We start from the raw sequence: 7474 nt of genomic DNA on the forward strand, positions 1-7474 counted from the left end.
TATATATATATATATATTAAAATGTAATTTATTCCTGTGATGGCAAAGCTGAATTTTCAGCAGCAATTAATCCAGTCTTCAGTGTCACATGATCCTTCAGAAATCATTCTAATATGCTGATTTGGTGCTCATTTGTTATTATTATTAATGTTAAAAACAGTTTTGCTGCTTACTATTTGTGTAAGAACCCTAATATACATTTTAAATATTCTTTGATGAATTCATAAGATTTATAAGAATAGCATTAATTTGAAATAGGCATTGTTTCCTTCCTGAATATTTAAGTATTTTAAAAATCTCACTGGCCCCAAACATTTGAACCATAATGTAGCATATGCACTATATATAGGACATCGAGCTGACATAAAAGCTTTCTGTTTATTTCCATGTCTAAATGAAAAGATTTTCACAGCACAAACACAAATATAGCATGGAGGCCCCCTGCTGGTCGACAGGCCACACTATTGCACTCATCACTATTATATGCATACAGTGCAAGTATTGTCCTGCATTTTCATAGGTACATCACGATCTACTTTTGCAGTTCCAATTTTAAGATCCATTTTTTCTCTTTGCCATGCTCATATCCACAAAGAAGCCTGGCTCAAATGAATGACATTTTTGAAATGCACACTGATTATTAATTAGCATTTGGAACATAAAGCAAAGTCTTTCTGAGGAGATCTAAAACATTGCTCAGCGCTGCCTGAAAATAAACCCATCTTGTTCACACAGCTGTCCATTATTCCACAGTTCACTTCCGGACCACAAGGAGGACAAAAGCCTCTGCTGTCTTCTCCTCTACCCCATCACGACATCTCATTACACACACATGTCATGAACGCTCCTGTGCAGCATCACAGCCTCTGAGTAAATGAACAGCAATGGCCTCCGTCATGCTAATGTGAATGTCAAGCTGTATTGACATTACTCATTTGCCTGAGTGTGCTGCTGCTGCTGCTGTTGTTATTAATAAACAGCCTTAATGTCTCTGTGATGAGCAGAACAGCTATTTTAGGGTTCCTCTGACATTGCTCTGACTTTGCAGCAGCGTGTTATTGAACCGATGAAGCAGAGAGAGAGCAAACTGTCTCATTGTAGGGCTCTGCACTCTTTAGAATGAGTCCATGCAGATAGCCTATGGTGTTACATGGCAAAAACATAAAAACGAGCACAGTGCTCTGGCTACATGCAAGCTATAAAGACTAACATCAGAATGCGTGGCATGTGTGAATATATTATTTCTGCCTTCAGTGCACTGGAAGAGATGAGTCATGCTCCCATGATGATGTGTGCATGCTTTTTCAATTTTGTTGCCAGTGGTTTTCTCTGAGGAGGAAATGCAGACAGCGCCTCCTCAAAAATCTAGAGAAAATAACTGTGAAATAGCCCAATAATAATGCAAATAATAATGTCAGTAGTGTCTAAAATGTAGAAATGTAGGGAGAACAGCATTCTTGGTTGTGGGATTGATATATACACTCCGTATCAAAGCTCTGTAGTTTTTATTTGCAAAACATAAGGCAGTGCAATACAATGATAATTGAGAGATGTACAAATAAACACTCCCGGAAAGCCTTATATATTTAAAACTTCGAATTTTAAGTGATTTTTCAAATGTATGAATGATCATTCAGCCATAACATGCTTCAGTACAGTAAGTGTTCGTCCTGAAATATTACTAACAATATAAAAGTAATATTTCAGCATAAAATTATAGACACATGTACAGTACCATGACCTGAAAGGACATGTTTACAATTATTCTAAATACAAGTCAAGTCACCTTTATTTATATAACGCTTTATTCAATACAGACTGTCAAAGAAGGTTTAGGGTGTTAAACTGGAAAATAATGTTTTAGTGATACAATATAAATTCAATTTTGTTGTAAAGCAGCTCTGTGAAAAGGATAATAGCTAACAGTCAAAATGTTATTATATTTGCTGAAATATTAATCAGACGACAGAAGGCGTGTACTGTACAACATTGTATACAACAGGTTTTTCAGCTATGTTTTGATCATTGTTATTGATTTTTATAAAGTAAACATATAAATACCTTTTATATTGTTAGTTATATTATATTACAAGACAAACACCTACTGGACTGGACCACATTATACCTAGATTATTCATACATACAAATCATGCTAAAATTATCATATTAAATATGATAAATCATACTTTTGAGCTCCCATTGATTTACAAGCTATCAAAACAAGCTATCATCTTAGCATTTGGGGTTATAAATATCAGCAAAGGCACAAGAATTTTGTTTATTTATTTGCATGTAAATAAAATGTAGGTGTATTTTTTTTTCTCCTTCATATTCTTACTACATTATATCATACTATATGAGTCATAACAGCCTGATGTGTATTTTTATATCTTGGCTAAAGGTTCGATAAACTGCTAAAAAAAAAAAAATAATAAAAAAAAAAAGTACAAAGCTGTCACTGGAGTGGTACAAAAATTCAAAGGTACCCTTTAAATGGTACATATTAGTACCTTATATACTTTAAAAATACATATTAGTACCCAAAGTGTACATATTATTATGTTTTGAAATGGTACCACCCTAGTTTTTTCTGAGAGTGTAGTGTAAGTTAAGTAGAGTTTCTTCAGCAGATAGTGGCTCTTGCAGATGTGTGCTTATGTCTGTCTAAGAGAATAAAACTTTCATGCTTCATCGATCCTTTGGCCTGGTCAGCTTTCAAGTTAGATGGAAATTGCAGCTTTAGACTGGAACAGTTTGTTCATTTTTTCGGTTCCAGACTGAGGTTCAGTCAGTGATGTTCATCCCTCCGTGGAAGCTACTGATGAAGTTTTGCCACGATCAGCATGTTTAGCTTTACAACAAATGTCATCAGAATCCCCACTGTCTGGGATTACAGCACGAGACGGGGAGGGGAGGGGTGAAGATGATGTCACACCGTGCCTTTACAAAGGGTGTGACTTCTTCAGTAATGCCAGGTAGTAAGATAAACAGTTCATGTTTAACTATAAGTAAATAAACAGGACCAAAATGAAAGGTAACAATAACTGAACACCTAAGCAACCTATTTGTAGACTACAGTTTGTATTCTATTAAAGGTGACATATCATGAAAATCTGACTTTTCCAGGTTTTAAGTGCTATAATCAGGTCCCCGGTGCATCTACCAACCAAGGAAACGTGAAAAAGATTAACCTAGTAACTTTGTTTTAGTAAGACTTTTTCTGCAAGCGTCTGTGAAAACGAGCGCGTCTGATTTCACTCCCTTGGTGATGTGGCAAAGGGATCTCATTATAATATTAATCTGTAAATTTACACCCAGGCACCATTATTGTGTTTTCGTAAGTGACAATGGTGTATTAGTTCTCTGTCTTTGGCTGCAAAGAGGAGCACAGAACACTATTTAGAGTCCCAGCCTCAGAGGAGACAAGAGAGCAGTGGATTTATTGATTTATTTACTGTATAATGCTGCTGCCACACAGATCTAAAATATACATGCAATTTATTTCCCAGCTGTTTACCTTCACAGACATAACCGACAGTTTTTGTAACTCGTGTGTTTTTAAAGTAAACTTGTGTGTGAATGAGAACTTAGTTTAGTACTCTCATGCTGTGACAGCCGCTTTCTGTCCGTGTGCTTCGGATGTGTGCTCTCAGAAAACCTTATATCAGAAGTTTAAACTCATATGGTTTAAAAAGCATGATTTCAGTGCAATAAACATGATAATTAGAACCAAAACAGATGTTTTTAGGAGGTCCGAGCTGTAATGGCGCAGCTCTATTCTGGAAAAGGGGGCGGGGAGCAGCAGCTCATTTGCATTTAAAGAGACAGGCCCGAAAAACAGCTCCTGAAATATTACTAACAATATAAAAGTAATATTTCAGCATAAAATTATAGACACATGTACAGTACCATGACCTGAAAGGACATGTTTACAATTATTCTAAATACAAGTCAAGTCACCTTTATTTATATAACGCTTTATTCAATACAGACTGTGTCAAAGAAGGTTTAGGGTGTTAAACTGGAAAATAATGTTTTAGTGATACAATATAAATTCAATTTTGTTGTAAAGCAGCTCTGTGAAAAGGATAATAGCTAACAGTCAAAATGTTATTATATTTGCTGAAATATTAATCAGACGACAGAAGGCGTGTACTGTACAACATTGTATACAACAGGTTTTTCAGCTATGTTTTGATCATTGTTATTGATTTTTATAAAGTAAACATATAAATACCTTTTATATTGTTAGTTATATTATATTACAAGACAAACACCTACTGGACTGGACCACATTATACCTAGATTATTCATACATACAAATCATGCTAAAATTATCATATTAAATATGATAAATCATACTTTTGAGCTCCCATTGATTTACAAGCTATCAAAACAAGCTATCATCTTAGCATTTGGGGATATAAATATCAGCAAAGGCACAAGAATTTTGTTTATTTATTTGCATGTAAATAAAATGTAGGTGTATTTTTTTTTCTCCTTCATATTCTTACTACATTATATCATACTATATGAGTCATAACAGCCTGATGTGTATTTTTATATCTTGGCTAAAGGTTCGATAAACTGCTAAAAAAAAAAAAATAATAAAAAAAAAAAGTACAAAGCTGTCACTGGAGTGGTACAAAAATTCAAAGGTACCCTTTAAATGGTACATATTAGTACCTTATATACTTTAAAAATACATATTAGTACCCAAAGTGTACATATTATTATGTTTTGAAATGGTACCACCCTAGTTTTTTCTGAGAGTGTAGTGTAAGTTAAGTAGAGTTTCTTCAGCAGATAGTGGCTCTTGCAGATGTGTGCTTATGTCTGTCTAAGAGAATACAACTTTCATGCTTCATCGATCCTTTGGCCTGGTCAGCTTTCAAGTCAGAGGGAAATTGCAGCTTTAGACTGGAACAGTTTGTTAATTTTTTCGGTTCCAGACTGAGGTTCAGTCAGTGATGTTCATCCCTCCGTGGAAGCTACTGATGAAGTTTTGCCACGATCAGCATGTTTAGCTTTACAACAAATGTCATCAGAATCCCCACTGACTGGGATTACAGCACGAGACGGGGAGGGGAGGGGTGAAGATGATGTCACACCGTGCCTTTACAAAGGGTGTGACTTCTTCAGTAATGCCAGGTAGTAAGATAAACAGTTCATGTTTAACTATAAGTAAATAAACAGGACCAAAATGAAAGGTAACAATAACTGAACACCTAAGCAACCTATTTGTAGACTACAGTTTGTATTCTATTAAAGGTGACATATCATGAAAATCTGACTTTTCCAGGTTTTAAGTGCTATAATCAGGTCCCCGGTGCATCTACCAACCAAGGAAACGTGAAAAAGATTAACCTAGTAACTTTGTTTTAGTAAGACTTTTTCTGCAAGCGTCTGTGAAAACGAGCGCGTCTGATTTCGCTCCCTTGGTGATGTGGCAAAGGGATCTCATTATAATATTAATCTGTAAATTTACACCCAGGCACCATTATTGTGTTTTCGTAAGTGACAATGGTGTATTAGTTCTCTGTCTTTGGCTGCAAAGAGGAGCACAGAACACTATTTAGAGTCCCAGCCTCAGAGGAGACAAGAGAGCAGTGGATTTAGTTTCTGTTTCCACTCAAAATAGGCATTTTCAAAATGATGTAATAAATTATCTGTGGCGTATTTTGAGCTGAAATTTTCATAGACACATTCTGGGGATCCCAGAGACTTATATTACATATTGTAAAAAGGGGCATAATATGTCTCCTTTAAGCAGTGTATGTATAGTTATGTGTGTGGATTTGTGTAGACAAAACCTCACTTTCATTTCATTTATTTATTCAATCAGGGACAATGCACATTAATAGTACATAAATATGTAAAATGTGCCAGATTTAGCCAACACTGGTTAATTTTCATCCGCAGTCCCTTTTGGCAGGTTGATGTTAAGGACAGGGAAAAAATATAAACAAAGAATATTAATACACCAAATTAAGAACAAGGAGAAAATAGTAAAGCAGAAGAAAAAATAAACTAAGACTATGGAAACACAAAATTACAGACTACCATACCGTATCCATAAATCACTATAAATGATCACAATTTTGATGGGTCAATAACCATATTTTCAGCTTTTTCGAGGAACCACAGTGTCCTGGTAACTGTTTTAATTCTTTCAACTCCACTGGGAGTCTATTCCACTCACGTGTTCCTCTAAAAGCAAAGGATAATTGACCAAAGGTAGTTTTTCTTAATGGCACGTAACAATCACCTCTAATACACCGTATTATGTGTACACCGTCCTGTTATCTGATCTATGTAATCCTTAAAAACAGGTGGAGCAAAACCATTTAAGATCTTAAAAATAAGTACCAAATCAGCAAATTGAATCAAAATGTTCCCAACTTAAAATAGAAAACTTTTTTTATCCAAGACCTTAAGAGTTTGTTTATAAATTATTCCAACTGGTTTAAGAAAATACCTACATGTTTGAGTCCAGGTAGTCATGCAATATGTAATATGAGGAATAATCATTGAATTCATGAATAGAACTGCTGCTTCATTTGTCAAACTATTTCTGATAAATCTGAAATTCGCTCCAAGTTAAATTTCACTATATTTACCACTTTCTTCACATGTGTTTTAAAAGTAAGTTGAGAATCTAGTACTAATCCTAATTACTTTGGGAATGGTTTTATTCTAAAACAGTGGAAGTCAATAAAAAAAAATGTTTAAACGTCCCACTGGGGTCATTTAAGGACGTACTCACTTGGTGGATCCAAACCAAATTATATCAATTTAAAGTTTATTTATAATCCCCCCCCCGCAAGGACATCCATCTACATCCACACTGAAATATTATCTTACTAGACATATTAGTGGGAGATATACAGTGACAACCATGAGACCAAAAGTGGATGTCCTTAAATAAATAAGATGTGTGTTTTAAAAATGTGATCCAGTTAGCTGTACAGTGGTGCCACTGTTGCCACAGTTCTTCTGGATGTATTCTGTCTCAGTTTGTTCTGTTTCTTCATGTCATTCCAGACAGACTGGATGATGCTGAGATCAGATCTCTGTGTGGAGCACTGCTGTTGTCAGACTCCTTGTGCAAACAAAAATCTCACTGGATTATTACAATTAAAGGCAAAATGAATGTTTGGAAATGTAGACTGATATTTCCTACTGACACACTACAGCAAAAGATATAAATAACTGACTTAAAACCATTTTTTGCTGGTGAAAATACTAGTGTTCTAATAATTTTGGCCACCACTGTATATAAAACAATACTCTAAAGTATGCCCTTATTTAGATAGCAAAGTAAATTTGTGTGTGTGTGTGTGTGTGTGTGTGTGTGTGTGTGTGTGTGTGTGTGTGTGTGTGTGTGTGTAAAAAGGGACAAAAGGCAGGCAAAATAGCATGTTTGAGCACGGAGGAACTAGAGGCCGAGGGCGTTTGAAGGTAACAGTTCCAG

General features: G+C 35.2%; 1 long non-coding RNA gene across 1 annotated transcript in view; it reads left to right on the plus strand.

Moving 5' to 3' along the window:
* Positions 1 to 6111, plus strand: part of LOC107564260 (uncharacterized) — a 13409-nt gene extending 7298 nt beyond the window's left edge. Inside the window, exons 2-3 of the long non-coding RNA XR_001606199.1 lie at positions 3565 to 3571; positions 5846 to 6111. This is a non-coding gene — a long non-coding RNA (uncharacterized lncRNA). The remainder of the gene's footprint in view (positions 1 to 3564; positions 3572 to 5845) is intronic.
* The last annotated feature ends 1363 nt before the right edge of the window (positions 6112 to 7474 follow it).

This window comes from Sinocyclocheilus grahami, unplaced genomic scaffold, assembly GCF_001515645.1.
Source record: "Sinocyclocheilus grahami isolate Dianchi unplaced genomic scaffold, SAMN03320097.WGS_v1.1 scaffold25.1, whole genome shotgun sequence".
NCBI lineage: Eukaryota > Metazoa > Chordata > Actinopteri > Cypriniformes > Cyprinidae > Sinocyclocheilus > Sinocyclocheilus grahami.